The sequence below is a fragment of the Crocodylus siamensis genome, chromosome 2, assembly GCF_052110815.1.
Source record: "Crocodylus siamensis isolate JL-2025a chromosome 2, ASM5211081v1, whole genome shotgun sequence".
NCBI classification, from domain to species: Eukaryota; Metazoa; Chordata; order Crocodylia; family Crocodylidae; genus Crocodylus; species Crocodylus siamensis.
Genome location: NC_143396.1, coordinates 217511183 through 217528219, shown reverse-complemented (window position 1 = coordinate 217528219; position 17037 = coordinate 217511183).

Genomic DNA, 17037 nt, shown 5'->3' with positions numbered 1-17037 from the left:
ATGTTGGTTGGCATCTTAGGGTATGTTTGGAACCAGAAGCAGTATAACCAGTGTTGTAAATGGCCTAATACAGGGGTGTCAGACTTACTTGGACCCTCAGGTGGGATCTAGACCAGGAGAGAGCCTCATGGGCTCAATCCCGATACAGTAGCAGCAGTGGGGGTTGACACAGTTGTCATTCTCCCCCACCCCTTCCACCGACACATGTCCATAACTGGTCTAGAAATTTGGTTGGGGTGGAAATCTGACCCCTCTACTGCTCATCCTCTCCTGAATTCCTAGCCCTTCTAGGAGCCCTGCAGTCAGGGTGAACCAGGGTGAACCAGCTTTGTAGAGTAGATCTGGCTGACAGGCTCTATCTTTGACATCCCTGATCTAATAAGCACTGCTGTTGGGGAAGGGCACTTTTCTGGGAACCTCACACAAGGTTCAGAAAGTGACTGGGGCTAGGGCAGGCTTCGGAAAAAGGGGGCGGCATGGGAACCTACAGGAGGCCTCAAATGCCTCTACAAAAATGCTTGAAGTATGGGGAATAAGCAGGAGGAACTCTCCCTCCTGCTAGCTAGCAAAAACCCAGACCTAGTGGGGCTCACGGAAACCTGGTGGGATTCTACCCACAACTGGGCCTTGGACATCAAGGGATACAGGCTGTACAGGCAAGACAGAGCAGGGAAAAGAGGGGAGGGTGTAGCACTACATGTCAAAGAGCAATACACATCCTCAGTGATCAGGATGGGGTCAGAGGAGGGACACACTGAGGCACTCTGGGTAACAAGGGGGGGCATGGGGAAAGGGACTTGGTAGTGGGTGTCTACTACAGACTGCCTCACCAGGAAGACTAGCTGGACCTGGAATTCTCAGGTCAGTTCATGGAGGCTGTAAAGTCAAAGGATGTGGTTATTATGGGTGACCTAAACTACCCAGACGTCTGTTGGGAGGAGCAGTCAGCCAGGTCCAACCGCTCATGTAGGTTCCTAGCCAGGATACAGGACCTCCACCTAACCCAGGAGGTGCACAGTCGCACAAGGGGAAATGCCTTGCTGGACTTGGTCCTTGCCACAGGCAACGACCTGGTGAGGGGTCTGCAGGTACTCGACCACCTAGGCGACAATGATCATCTACTGCTGGAATTTACTATCCAGCATAGGGTGGTGAAAGGCAGCAAGGCAGAGGTCCTTGACTTCAGGAGGGCTGACTTCTATAAGCTAAGAAGCTTAGTAGGAGATGCATTGGGGTCTTGGAGCTTTAATGAGATGGGAGTCCAAGACAGTGGTTGTTCTTCAAGGAGACGATCCTCTGAGCTCAAAGGGAGTCAATCCCAAAGTGAACCAAGGGGGGCAGGAATGCTAAGAAGCCCCCATGGCTCGGCAAAGGCATCCAGGGATGCCTGAGGGCAAGAAAGGAGGTGTACAAACAGGAGAAGCAAGGAGCTATTACCAAAGATGATTACACCTCCGTTGCGTGGGACTGCAGGGAGGTTGTTAGGAAGACCAAGGCAGAGATGGAGCTAGGGCTAGTGACCAGAATGAAGGATAATAAAAAGTCCTTTTTCAAATACATAGGAAGTAAGAAGGCGGCACCGGGTAATGTGGGGCCCCTACAGGATAGGCTGGGCAATCTGGTGATTGCAGCAAATGGAAAGGCTGACCTCTTTAACAAATTCTTTGCCTCCATATTCCTGAACAGGGACTGGGACATCTCCCCCACTAGAATTGTGGACGGACCCAAGGGATGCACCACCATGCCTAGGGTCAGGGACAACCTAGTTAGGAAACTTTTGGAGGGGCTGGACATGTTTAAATCAGTAGGTCCAGATGCTCTTCACCCCAGGGTGCTGAGGGAATTGGCGGGGTCATAGCAGGGCCCCTGGCATGGCTCTATGAGTGCTCGTGGGGCACTGGTCACGTACCAGAGGATTGGAAAAGGGCCAATGTGGTGCTTTTATAGAGCTGAGCAGATGAGAATAGGATGGAATTCAACACACACAAGTGCAGGGTGCTGCATCCAGGGAGAAGGAACCAGCAACACACCTATAGGCTGGGGAACACCTTTCTTGGCAGAAAGGGATCTTGGAGACATTGTTGACTCCGGGATGAACATGAGCCGCCAATGTGAGGAAGCAGTCAATATAGCTAACCACACCTTGTCATGCATCTCCAGAGGGATCACAAACAGGTCCAGGGAGGTTATCCTTCCCCTCCATGCAGCATTGGTCAGGCCACAGTTGGAGTACTGCATTCAGTTCTGGACACTGCACTTCAAGAGGGATGTGGTTAGCATTGAGAGGGGCCAGAGGAAGGCCACTCGCATGGTCCAGGGGCAGCAGGGCAAGCCCTATAAAGAGAGGCTAAAGGGCCTGAACCTATTCAGCCTTCAGAAGAGAAGGCTAAGAGGGGATCTGGTGGCCATTTACAAACTCACCAGGGTGGACCAGCGAGAACTGGGGGAGGCTATGTTCCTCTGGGCACCACCAGGGGTTACTAGGAATAACGGCCACAAATTGTTAGAGAGAAGGTTCAGGCTGGACATCAGGAGACATTACTTTACAGTTAGGGCTGCCAGGCTCTGGAATGGGCTCCCAAGTGAGGTGGTGATCTCTCCTACCTTGGGGGTCTTCAAGAAGAGGCTGGACAGATATTTGGCTGGGGTGATATGGCCCCGGCACCCATTCCTAATGGGTCAGACCTAATGATCTATTTAGGTCCCTTCTGACCCTAAGCACTATGATACTATGAAAATGTCATAGTACAATTCTGCTCTTTTGATTAATTAAAAAGACACAGAACACTACCATTTATTTGGATGAGGCATAAACCCAGTCTCCCACAGTTGGCCTAGTTTTGATGCTTCCTGCAGGAGTGAGAGCATCAAGACCAGTGTTCTCAACACATTCACACACCTGCTGTTACCTTCCCCTCCTTGAATTCTTCTGCCTTTTCACTAAAATAAGGTCATGAATTCATAGATGTTAGGGTCGAAAGGAACTTCAACAGATCATTGAATCTGTTGCCTAGGCAGGAAAGAGTGCTGGGGTCAGATGACCCCAGTCAGATGTCTATCCAGCCTTCTTTTAAAGATCTCCAAGATAGGGGAGAGCACCACCTCCCTTGGAAGCCCTTTCCAAATTTTGGCCAGCCTTACTGTGAAGTTTTTCCTGATATCTAGCCTAAATGTGCTCCCTGTCAGTTTGTGGCCATTGTTCCTTGTTACCCCAAGAGGCACTCTGGTGAACAGAGCATCTCCGATCCCTTGGTGTGCCCCCACAATGAATTTGTAGGTGGCCACAAAATCAGCTCTCAGCCTTTTCTTGCAGAGGCTGAAGAGGTCCAGGTCCCTCAGTCTCTCCTCATAGGGCTTGTCCTGTAAGCCCCTAACCATACGAGTGGCCCTCCTTTGGACCCTCTCAAGTCTATCGACATCGTTCTTGAACTACAGCACCCAAAACTGGATGCAGTATTCCAGCTGTGGTCTGACCAATGCCGCATAGAGGGGAAGTATCACTTCCTTGGTTCTATTTGTCATGCATCTGCTGATGCAGGACAAAGTGCAGTGAGCTTTGCTGATGATGTTGTCATGCTGACGACTCATGTTCCTCTTGGAGTCCGCTATGACTCCTTGATCCCTTTCCACTTCTGTGCTGCTGAGAGGGTCACTTCCGAGATAGTAGTTGTGCTGGATATTTTTGTGCCCTAGGTGCAGCACTCTGCACTTGTCCTTGTTGTACTGCATCCTATTGTGTACTGCCCACTTTCCTAACCTGTCTAGGTCTGCCTACAATCATTCCCTACCCTCCGGAGTGTGCACGTCACCCCACAATGTAGTATTGTCTGCAAACATGGACAAAGTACACGTCACACTCACATCCAAGTCACTTTCTACATTTCTTGTACTAAGCCTTCATGCTGTATTATTTTTCAAGGCGCTCTATGCTGCAGTCCTTTTGTTAGTTTTAAGTTAGTTTGTCCAATCGTTGATAGGATAACTGGTAGCAATGCCAGCTAGCTTCCTAAGTAAATTGTATTTACTCAGCTTCTCAGGCAGTTTTGCAGCCTAAGATGAACTCCAATCTGCCTGCAGTACTTGGTATACCTAATCTAAAGGTTTGCTTACATGGGCTGCAGCCACTGCAATATAGACATTACTCTGCAGTCAAGCAGCTGCTGTGTTTTACCCTAAAATTGGCCTCATTCCTGTGGCTCCCTTGTGCATAATTTGCTCAGCAGTTTAAATTTGTAACAGATTCTTCTAATCCTTCTTCATGAAGGACACAATATATAGTATTAATTCATGGCTATTAAATAAGAGTTTCTATTTTGCTGATATAACAGCACTTTCACCTGAAGTTTCACCAAATCATATAAGAAACAGCTTAATAAGATTTCCAATACCAACCCATTCAACCAATCTATCTTCAGTCTTGTGCATATTACACACAGGCATGGGTTAATGTCATGTTGACATGACCTGCTTTGCTGCTACTGCACTGTCAGTGGCCAAACCTGCAGCCCATAAGGGTAATTGTAGTACGAAGGGAAAAAATGCATTTCATTATGAAATTATAGTCTCTGAGGTGCACCCCACCATTTTAGAAATGAAAAACAAATTAAAACACTCTACGGACAGCCATGTGCACTCCAGGAAGAGAACAGGGGCAGCCACACACATCCCCCTTTTCCTTGCCTACATCACGGACAGCCCAGAGACACAACAAAAGGCCTCCTGGGCTGCTGATTTCTTCGTGCTCAGACCCTAACTGCCTCACCTGCCCCCAAATTCACAAAGAACAAAAAATGCCAGTTATGCCTCCAGAGACACCCAGTGGTCCTATTGAAGCACGGGCCTAAATCTCAGCCTCGGCATCGCATGCTGAACACCAAAGGGGTTGGGCATGCCATACCAAAGCCGTGAACCTTGCCACCCCGGAGCCCTGCCACTTCTCTGATTGGTTCTCGGGCTCATGGCAGTTTCTATGTGTCATGGTGAAAAAAAAACTTACTCCTGCATTGATCGGGCCAGGAGGGGCCACTGTCCCAGACCCAGGCTTCTATGTATAACCTTCTCGCTCGCTAGCCAGCAGAGAACCCCACAAGCTACACAGCCAGCAGATCTACCCAGGCTTTCCACAGTCCCTGCCTGCACCAGGACCAGACTCACATGCAGACGTTTGCCCACCAGCATCCCACAGTAATAATAATATTAATAATAAAAAACCCCAAACAATTCAAACCCTTGACAGAGGGCCCTGTGCCCTGGAGGAAGAGGCCAGGGGAAGCCACAGACATCCCCCTTTTCCTTTCCTGCACCATGCACAGCCCAGAGACACAACAAAAGGCATCCAGGGCTGCTGGGTTCTTCGTGCTCTTGCCCCAGCTGTCTCGCCTGCCCCCAAATTCAAAAAGAACACAAAAGCCAATTTCACCCCACCATCTGCCCATTCCAGATAGACACCCCAGTGCTCCAGTTGAAACACAGGCCTAAATCTGGGACTTGGTGTGGCCTCTGCCACACTGAAGCCATGAACCTTGCCACCCTGGAGCCCTGCCACTTGTCTGATTGGTTCTGGGATCCATGGCAACTTCCATGTATTGTGGTGAATAAAAGCTATTTGCTGCACTGATCTGGAAAGTGGCTCTAAGCCAGGCTTGAGCTTATAATTCTCTCACTCACTATACAGCAAGCAACTCCCAAAGCTAGACAGCCAAGCAATCTACCAAGATTTTCCACAGACCCTGCCTACACCAGGACCAGACTCATATGCAGATGTTTACCCACCAGCAAGCCACAGTTAGTAAATATTATTATTACTATTATTATTAAAAAAAAGAAAAAAATCAAACCCTTGAAGAACGGGCTTGTGCCCTGCCAGAGGAGGCCAAGGCAACACCTGGCCCATTGGCACAGCACTGCCAAAACAATGACCACCCTCACAGACATACATTAGCCTACCACCAGGTGACTCTAAAAAACAAAACAAAAAAAGTACAAACCTTCACAGCCGGGCCTGTGCCATGCTGGAAAAGGCCACAGGCACACACAAACATCTCTCTATTTGCTGCCAGCATCATGCTCAGGCCCAGAGATGCAAGCAATGCCTCCAGGACTGACGGTCTCTCTGTGCTTGGAATAAAATGGTTTTGGAAGCCCAAAATTAAAAAAACAAACAGAGCCATTTTGGCCCCACCAACTTCCCCTTCCTTAGAGACACTCCAAGTGCTCTGATTGGAGCATGGCCTGAGATCTGGGCGTTGGTGCGGCATGCCGAACCATATTGGGGCTCGGCATGCCACTCTGAGGCCTGTACTTTTCCACCCTGGAGACTTGTCACTAGTCCGTTTGGTTCTGGGGCCCCTGCTAGCTTCCGTGTGTTGCGGGAAAGAAACACACGGAAAAACAAACAGAGCCATTTTGGCCCCACCAACTTCCCCTTCCTTAGAGACACTCCAAGTGCCCCAGTTGAAGCAAGGCCTGAAATCGAGACTTAAGCATGGCATGCCACACTAAGGTCTGCTCTTTTCCACCCTGGAGCCTTGCAACTGGTCCGTTTGGTTCAGGGGCCCCTGGCAGCTTAAATGTGTTGCGGTGAACAAAAATAAATAAATCCTGGCAGACCCCTGGCCAGGGCTGTGGGGGCAGAGACACTCCCAGGGTTGAGCTCATAACTTCTTCGGCTTGTCCACCAGGCACAAAACACTAAGGCAGAGAGCAAAGGTAAAAACTGGCCCTTTCCCAGGGCATGCCTACACGAGAACCAACCTGACAGACATGTGGCATTTGGGGATTGGCATGCCACGCCGAGGCCCAGATTTCGGCCCGTGCTTCAATCAGAGCACTCAGAGTGTGTGAGGAAGGGGAAGCTGGGTGGGCAAAATGGGATTTTTTGTTCTTTTTGAATTCTGGGGCAGCCAAGACTGTTGAGGCCCGAGTACAAAGAAGGTAGCAGGCCTGGAGGCTTTTGTTGTCTGTTCTGTGCTATGCATGAAAGTGGCAAGCAAAAGGGGGATGTTTGTGGCTGCCTCTGGCCTCTTCTTGCTGGGCAGAAGCTCCTCAGTGAAGGGTTTAATATTGGTGCGGACAGGAGTATCGCTATCAGAGCCTTTCTAGGAGTGACTCTGCCCTCCTGTTATGGGCCAACCGCCTGCTTACTTGCCTGCCATGCCTTGATCTTAATTGATTAATTGGTTGATGTAATTAGCGGGAGGCTGCCCAAGTTATGCGCCCTGGTGCCAGGGGCACTACCTGCAGTTCCTTTTCCTTCCCTACACTGCAGTCCAAGCCTCGCAGATGGTACTGACATGGTTTGACCTGGGCCCTGTTACACCTTGGCCCTCTCCTTTACCTTCTTGAGGTTCCTCGCTGCCCCCCTTTCCTCTGGGGCTCCTCGCTACCCCCTTTTCTCTGGGGCTGGGGTTGCTGCCCCCCTAACACTGCACGCTCTCTGGCGCCAGGGTCCCCACGCTACCATGGAGCTCCTATGAGGCCTCCTCCGACCCCTAATAGCCTCACCCGGTCCTCCAGTTAATAGTAAACACAAGAACACAAAGCCCCCAGGCTACAACATAAAAGCTAGACCATCCGGTCAAACAACATTCAATCCCTACCAGAGACAGCACTCCAACCCCAGCAGCAACCAGGGGATGTTCCCACCGTCAGAGTTCTCCCCTTCGTCTGTACTAGCCAAGCTCCTCCTCCCTCAGATGCTGGGGGGGGGAACTACCCTCCTGGCCTTCTGCCTGGGCTTAAGAAGGGCTAAGCCCTGCCCCTTCCTGTCAGCTGGTTTTGCTGGTTGCCCTAGCAACCAACACCTGTGCTGCCCTGGTGACTGGCAGCTGAGCCTCCCCCTTCTCGCCACTAGGGGCCTCTCCCAAGCTCTGCGACACACCTTCCCCCCTTTAACTCCAAACTCACCGAGTCGAGTCTTCCCTTTTACCAGGTGCTCCATCTGGTTGGGGTTCTCCTCTCAGCCGATTTCTCTGGCACCCGGCCATTTAGGTATAGGAGGCGGAGGTTTTTAGGTACCTCCTACTTGCCCTTTACCTAAGATGCACCATGTGGGATTTGTTGGGAGTTACCCACCACAGGTAGTCCCCCCACACTAGCCAACCTTGGGTGCCACTTAGGCCTATCTTCTGTCACCATTTTAAATGTTCATGAGGATGGCCCTGGGCAGGGCATGTCCTTCTGATGGAGGTGGCAGGCACATCATTGTCGTTGTGGGGAGTCCATCTCCCTGCCACCTCCCTGTCCTTCTCCAGTCGCCCTTTTCCAGGTCTTGACCATCCTTCTCTGGTTGCCCGACTGGCTGGCCCCACCTGAGAGATCCTAGAATTGGAGGGGTCACCCTGCCTCCTAGCAGTGAGGTTAGGGCCCCTAAATATATGCCCCCTTCTCTTCTTTCTTGTCGGGGATCCTTCTGTTCCTCCTGGCCCCTCTTCTTCCTCTTACTGTCTTGAAAGAAAGTCAGCGTTTATATTCTGGGCTCCAGGGTGATGTTCCACCTTAAAACAATATGGTTGAAGACTAAAGGCCCATCTCATGAGCCTTGCGTTATCTGTCTTCATACTCTGCAACCAGCGCAGGGGCACATGATTGGTGATCAACATGAACCTCCGCCCTAACAAATAATACCAAAGTGTTTCAATAGCCCATTTAATTGCTAAACACTCTTTCTCCCCCGTGGCATAACTCTGTACCGGCGGGTGTAATTTCCTGCTTATGTAGGCTATGGGGTGCTCCTTTTCTCCTTCTCTCTGAACCAATACTGCACCGATGGCCACATTTGACGCTTCCGTCTGCACCAGGAAAGGCTTATTAAAATCCGGAGTATGTAAGAGTGGTTGTAAGCATACCGCATCCTTCAGTGCTTGGAACACCTTTTCTGCCTCCGGTGTCCATCTTACTTTTGTTGGAGCCCCTGCTTTTATCATCTCCGTCAATGGTACAACCAAATCTGTGAAGTGAGGCACAAACTTCCTAAAATAACTGGCCAGCCCCAAGAAAGCCCTTGCTTGTCTTTTAGTACAGGGCGCCTGATACTTCCGCACCACCTCCACTTTGCTCAGCAGAGGTCTCACCTTCCCGCTTCCTACTAGGAACCCCAGGTATTGTGTTTCCTCTTTTCCTATTGTACACTTCCTTGGGTTGGCTGTCAGCCCAGCTCTCCTCAAGTCTTGCACCACTGCTCTCAGTGCGGCAAGGTGTTCCTCCCAGCTCTCAGTATATATAATAATATCATCAATGTACACCGCGGCGTAACCTCCATGGGGAGACAATACTCTGTCCATTAATTGCTGGAACGTAGCCACAGCTCCATGCAACCCAAACGGCATGCACCAGAACTGGAAGAGTCCCCACGGGGTGGTGAAAGCTGTCTTTTCCTGGCCTTCAGGTGCCACTGGGACTTGCCAGTAACCTTACTTTGTTAGGTCTAAAGTGGAAATGTAGCGAGCTTGCCCGATGTTTTCTACCAGTTCATCCACCCTGGGCATCGGATAGGCGTCAAACTTAGCCACTGCATTTACCTTCCAATAATCAATACAGAGACGGATTTTTCCATCGGGCTTATGTACCGCTATGCTGGGGCTCCGCCAGTCACTGTGGGATTCGCATATGATACCTTTCTCTAGCATTATTGCAATCTCTGTTTTTATCTGGCCTTGGAGCCGCTGGGGGATCCGTCTCCAATTCTCACGTATCACCTGGCCTGGAGGAGTTTTTATCCAGTGTACCACACCTCGAGCTTCCCCAGGGGTTCCCCAGAACACATCGCCATATTCCTTGACTAACTCGGCAGTCTGCTTCCTCTGTTCTTCCGACAGTCGCAGGGCCAGTTCTATGTCGCCCGGTCCACTTTCCTCAGTTAACGAGAGTCCCAACTCTAATTCCTCAGGGTGAGGGGCTAAGTACATACACTCCCGGTCTTCCCATTTTTTCAACATATTGATGTGGTATACCTGCTTCTTTTTTTGCTTATCTATCTGGTGTACCTCGTAGTCCACTGGCCCCACTCGGCGTGTGATTTTGTAGGGTCCTACCACCAGGCAAGTAACTTACTCTTGCCGTCTGGCATAGAACCAACACGCGGTCCCCCACTTCAAACTTCCTTTCCTGGGCGCCTTGGTTGTAATGCCTTACTTGTCATTGCTGGGCTTCTCTGAGATGTCCTAAAACCACGCTCCAAGCCGCTTCAAGGCATTCCTGCAGTTGGATTACATATTGGATGATGTTCTGGTCTTTACTTTGCTGTTCTTCCCAATTTTCTTTAATCAGATCCAGTATCCCCCTTGGTTGCTGGCCGTACAGTAATTCGAAGGGTGAAAACTGGGTGGAGGCCTGGGGTGCCTCTCTCACTACAAACAACAGAGGGGGTATCATTTTGTCTCAATTTTGAGGGCTCTCAACCACAAACTTTTTCAACATCTGCTTCAGTGTCTGATTAAAACGTTCCACAAGTCCATCTGTTTGGGGATGATACATGGCTGTCTTCAGGTGTTTAATCCCCAGAGCTTTACTCACTCCCTCGAATACACATGATGTAAAGTTTGTTCCCTGATTGGTCAGTAATTCTTTAGGGAGTCCTACTCGGAAGAATATCTTCAAAAGTTCATTCGCCACCTTTGGAGCAGATACTGTCCGCATTGGCACAGCTTTTGGGTACAGTGTTACATAATCCAGCAAAACTAAGATGTACTGGTTTCCAGTGCTGCTTCGGGGAAGTGGCCCGACAATGTCCACCGCCACCCTCTCAAAAGGAATCTCTACCAGCGGCATCGGGATTAAAGGAGACTTCGGGGGCAGTCTTGGGTTTACTTTCTGGCAGAGAGGACGTGAAGCACAATAACTTGCGACTTCCTGTATCAGACCTGGCCCAGATGCCCGCCCATGGGGAGCTCATGAGCCACCTTCAAAAAGGCCCATTGATACTGTCACGGGACCAGCAGCTATGCGACCTCCCCTCCTTCTGGTTTCCTTTGCTCAATCCGTTTCTTACCTCGAACCTCGGGGTTGTCCTTATCAGTTCCAATCTGAGTACCTTGCCATCTCTTCAGGCTAGCTGTTCCTGCAGTGCCCACCGAAAGTCTGTCTCTCGACTTTGCTTTAGCTGGAAATGTTCATCTTCCCCCAAATGGGCGATGTCCACCCTTTGTCCCGCTTCCTCTTCGGCAGGGGCTGCTTGATTTCTCCCACAAAACCCTCCATGGTGTCCTCACACCTCACTCCAGCTATCTCTTCAGGCAACTCAGGCCAGTCGCAGCCCAGTACTACTGGGTAGGGTAAATGTTCTGTGACCCCCCACTAACATCCAGCAGGTCTTGTAGCCTACTCATAGGTTGACCCTCACCCTGTCAAAATCTAGGGGGTCCCTGCACCAACACCGCACCTTCACACAATCCGGTCTTCCTCTCTCCCACGCCGGTAGCACATCGCTCCACACCATCGTCTGCACTGAGCCTGAGTCCAGCATAGCCACTACTCTTTTTCCCTCTATTGCTGCTTCCGTCAGCAGTGCAGGTGGCGCCTCCCACCCCGGGGTCGACTTGGGCTCCGTAGCTGCACAGTCCTACCTGCATCATTGGCCGGGGTCAGGTGCTTTTGATCACGGCGGCCAACTGGGTCTGTTGTCTTACAGCTTGGTCCAGTAGGCCTTGTACCATTTAATATAACTGATCCACAGCTTGTTTCTTTTTCTGTATGGGCCCAAGGGCTCTCTCTTCTTTACACGGGTAAACAGTGCCTTATGGTGCATGCTGCTGTATAGAACTTTCCTGGCCAATGCACCATTGTGACAGGAATATCGCTATCAGAGCTTTTCTAGGAGTGACTCTGCCCTCCTGTTATGGGCCAACTGCCTGCTTACTCTCCTGCCACGCCTTGATCTTAATTGATTAATTGGTTGATGTAATTAGCGGGAGGCTGCCCATGTTATGCGCCCCGGTGCCAGGGGTGCTACCTGTGGCTCCTTTTCCTTCCCTACACCGGCATTGCTTTTCAAACCCCATTCACTACCAAACGTGGGTCAACCTATGTATAAGAGTGTGGTGCGGGTGTGGCAGTCAGGGGAATGAGTTTGGGCTGGGTTTCGGCCTGCTTGTGTGTCCTTCGGCTGTGTGTGCTGACTTTAGACCACAAGAGTACAATTTCAAGCCTAGGAGTGTATGCTCAGACGCCAAAGGGGACCCCTACTTCCCAGGTTTTTGCTTTTTTTTTTGGCAACACAACACGTGGTGCTATGCGCCGCAGAACAGAGCAGTATAGTGAGAAGGATCCAGGGTGAAAAAGTGCAGGCCTCTGCGTGGCATGCCGAACCTTATTTGAAGTTCGTCATGCCACTGCTTAACTCTGATTTAGGCCCGGGCTTCAATCAGTGCACTCAGAGTGCCCTGGGTTGTATATGATGCTGGCAGGAAAAATTCAAACCTTGACAGATGGGCCTGTGCCCTCCTGGAAGAGGCCACAGGCAGCCACAAACATCTCCATTTTTGCTGCCAGCATCATGCTTAGGCGCCGAGACACAAGCAATGCCTCCAAGGCTTATGGCCTCTTCATGCTTGGGTCTCAATGGTTTTGGCTGCCCAAAATTCAAAAAGAAGAAAAATAGCCATTTTGGCCCCACCAACCTCCCCTTCCTCAGAGACACTCCAAAGGTTTTCGGTATGCCATGCCAAGGCCGTGAGCCTTGTCACCACGGAGCCCTGACGCTTGTCCAATTGGTTCTGGTGTCCATGGCAGCTTCCTTGTGTCATGATGGAAAAAAAAAATTCCTGCACGGATTCAGTGAGGTGGGGGCATCATTCTAGACCCAGTCTTGAGCGTATAACTTTCTGGAACACTAGCCAGCACACAACGCTCCCAGCTATACAGCCAGTGGGTCTATTTTGACTTTCCCCTGTCCCTGCCTGTACCAGGACCAGGCTCATGTGCAGACTTTTGCCCACCAGCCCCCCACAGTAATAATGAAAAATAAAAAAAATTCAAACCCTTGACAGAGGACCCTGTGCCCTGCAGGAAGAGGCCATGGGCAGCCACAAACATCCCCCTTTTCCTTGCCTGCATCATGCACAGCCCAGAAACACAACAAAAGGCCTCCAGCACTGGTGGTTTCTTTGTGCTCGCACCCTAGCTGTCTCACCTGCCCCCAAATTCAAAAACAACAAAAAAAGCCAATTTCACCACACCATCATTCCCTTTAATGGAGACACACCCAGTGCTCCAATTGAAGCACTGGCCTAAATCTGGACCTTGGCATGGCCGTGAACCTTGCCAGCCCAGAGGCCTGCCACTTGTCTAATTGGTTCTGGGGCCCATAGCAGCTTTCATGTGTCGTGGTGAAAAAAAATGTTGGCCTGCACTGATCTGGCCAGGAAGGCCCATGATCCAAAACCCAGGCCATGAACCTTGCCACCCCGGAGACCTGCCACTTCTCTGATTGGTTCTGGGGCCCATGGTAGCTTCCATGAGTCGTGGTGAAAAAAAACATTTTCCTGCACTGATTTGGCCCAGCACCCCCCAAAGCTAGACAGCCAGGGGAGCTGCCCAGGCTTTCCACTATTCCTGCCTGGACCAGGACCAGGACCAGGACCAGGACCAGGACCAGGACCAGGACCAGGACCAGACTCACATGCAGACGCTTGCTTACCACCACCACCCCACGTGAAAAAAAAAATTCAAACCCTTTATGTACAGCCCTGTGCCCTGCAAGAAGAGGCCAGGGGCAGCCACAAACTTCTCCCTTTTCCCCACCTGCTTCATGCATAGTTCAGAGATGCAACAAAAGACCTCCAGGGTTGCTGGTTTCTTCATGGTCAGCCTCATCTGTCTCTACTGAGTAGGGCTGTGCTAAGCTTTGGCCCCTGATTCGATTCAGCAGAGATTTGGCCGAATTTGGTGGCCAGATCTCTGAATCCAAATTGAATCAGAGGACACTTTAATCTCTCTGAATCAATTTGGAAACCTCTGAATCAATTCGTAGAGATTTAAATAGATTTGGTGATTCAGACGTGGATACAGCTTTAAATGTTTTTTCGACATACCTCTAGGTATGAGGGGCTCGTGATTGCTGGTGCTGGGCCGCATGGAGTATTCCACAGAAGTGCAGGGGGCTCCCCAGGATGCTCAGCAGCAGATCCAGAAGTGGACCAGAAGCACTTCCTGGGCCACTGGGGAGCATGCTGGGGGGCCCCTCTGTGTCCCCCCTGGCTTGACCACTGGTGTCTCCTGGGTCCCCTGCAGCCAATCACTGAGCCAGGAGATCACAGTGTGGGGAGGGGACCCAGTGTGCTCTCTAGCAGACCCAGAAGTGGAGCGGAAGTACTTCTGGCCCACTTCCGGGTTCACAGCCAAGCATGCTGGAGAGCCCCCTGTGTGACCCAGCACCCCATCTATCACAAGCTGTGCTGCTACCTCAAGGTGTGTAGAAAAAACTTTTAAAGCTGTGCCTGTGTCTGAATTGCTGATTTGCCAAATCAGCATCCAATTGTCAGATTCGGATGTCACCAAATCAAATCAGGGACAGTGATCTGAATCAACGGATCAAATCACTGTACCTATTTTGGGCCAAATCCATATTGAATAGGGTCTGTTTCGCACACCCCTACTACTGAGCACTCCAAACCAAAATGTGCAGTTTCTGGACTTCCCAAAAATGGAAAACCAACAATAATAGCTAACCGTTGATACTCTGCTTCTTTGAAAACAGCATTATGAGTGGTCGCTACAACTCTATGTGAGACTTTTCTATGCTCCTCGTCATCCAGTTCTAAACCCTGCCTCCTTGTAAAGATTGTCATACCTAGGTCAGAGCTGAAAAAGTTTGAAGCAAACTGGCTTATGTGCTCTGGAGCAGAATAGCCCCATCCTCTAAGGATGACTGCACTTTAAACTTTATTGGAACTGTGCCCACTGTTACAGGATCTTTTCATTCCATCCTTTGTCCAGCATGCAGCTATATCTATTTCTCCCTCTTCATATTCCTTCATAGTGTAATATTAGCACTAGAATCCTCCTTCCATCCACATCCTGCTCTTTTACTTCCACCACCTTGAAACCACAGGCTTATTTCTCAGGTCTTTACAAGATGAGACATGGCAGCTACTGTCATTCTTTTGTAACTTTCCTACCACAAACACCCACTGAGCAGCCAGGCTTAACTTTTATTTCCTACCTCTTTCCCCAGTAAGCCTTGTTCTTAACTTAGTCATGAGAAAGTTGTATGTTCCTTCGGAGGTCTATATCTCAATATACTGAAGTTTAAAGTACTGAGATTCCAGGGGTATTAGATTCTGCCTACCTGGTCTTAAACACAGCATGTGTATACAAGCTGGCAGTCTGGGCTTACAGATATTGATATAGTAGGGTTGGGTATTTGATTGGTCAAATAAAGTTCTCTCAATTGGCCAGTCAAATATCAGTCAACATTGTAAAAAAGTTACCAGTAGGTCCAATTAATCCACAGAAAAAGCACACATTTTCCATTAAGAAATATATCACAATAAATAAAAAATCAAATGTAGTTTTTTTTTAAAAAAATTGCTATAATCTTTGACTGGTCAAAAATATGCAATCAATTGACTGGTTTGCCAACTCTGTGATATAATATAACTTGTGTCTGACTTTTAAACGCATTGTCCTACTTAGAGGAAGAAATCTGTACTCCAAAGCATTCTCCCTAAGGATTAGTGCAGAGGCTTCTTTGAAAAGATGATCTTAAAATAAAATTAAAAAGTTTTTTCAACGTTTAGTGCAACTGGATTTGTTATGTGGCAGCATTTCCAGAGCCTGAGTAAATTTGTGTCAGTAGCTTTGAGAATAGCATATAAGGCTAGCAAGGACAGTGGGGGAAGTACATACAGGTTTTCCTCACTTTAGGTGGGTTCTGTATGTGGGAAGTTGCTCTTATGCAATGACCCTTTTTATACCAAAATTTGTTATCTGTGAAGTAATTTCACTCTTGTGCGATCGATGTGGTGGAAGCCTGCAGTCAACTGCTTTGCGCGGTGCTTTGTGGGAGTGACAAACACCAAAATATAGTCTCCTGTGTGGATCTGTGCTCCTCACTCCTTGTCTGCAATGCATGTTTCTGGAGTTGCCATCTCCATTATGATAACATTCATCACCACCCTGTGCTTGTGTGTACTGTCTGCTGTTGGTGAATACCAAAATTGTCTTCTAAAAGTGGTAGAAATGGGCCTCGGGGTCAGTACAGCCAAGGTCTTGGAACGCATCCCTATTAATTTCTTTCTAAAGTGGGTTCCTTTTATGACATCTATGAATTCAAGTTATGCTCCATTTTCCAGGAATGTATGTACAGCATAAAGGGAGGGAAACCTGTACACATCACGGGTTGTGTGGGTAACTTGTTATGCATCCATGTGACTTGAGTATGAGTCAGTGAGTCTGTAGAAAAGGATTACGACTGAGTTTGCTGAGGAGGGAAGAGTATAGGTTCAGGAGAGTGCAGAGAACTAGATATTTATCAAGGAGTCTGCAAAGGAGAATTGGCTGCTGCAATAGCCTTGCAATAGGGAGTCTGCAGAGGAAGAACAGATGTTCAGAGAGTACCCAGCTGAAATGTGCACTGAGGGAAAACTGAAACCTTGAGCATAAACATCTCTTACGTAGCAGGCTTGCCTTTCGGAGCTTGGGTTCAGGCCCAGGCTTGAAATCTTGCTGTTTTGATTGGTGGAGCTCATCCACCAATCAGGAGGCAGCAAGAGGAGTGAAGTCTTGCCCCTTTCCTGAGGAGAGAGGGAGAGGAGTTCTCCCCCCCCATGTGATTGAAGACTGCAACACTCAGGTCCAGAAGACTTAAGGGGCAGAGCCCTGGAGCATATAAAAGAAACTGCATGCCCAGCATGAGGGGACTTAGAAGAGCTGAGGAGAGCTGCTCAGCAGGGCGAAGTAGTAGTCAAGAAGCGCCCCTGAAGACTTCCATCAGCAGGGAGGGTGGACGGCTCCAGCAGCTAGGCTCTTGGTGTGCAGCACGGCACATGGCAGCCAGACCCTGGGAGATGCATGAGGTGGCTTGGGTCTGCAAACTCTGGC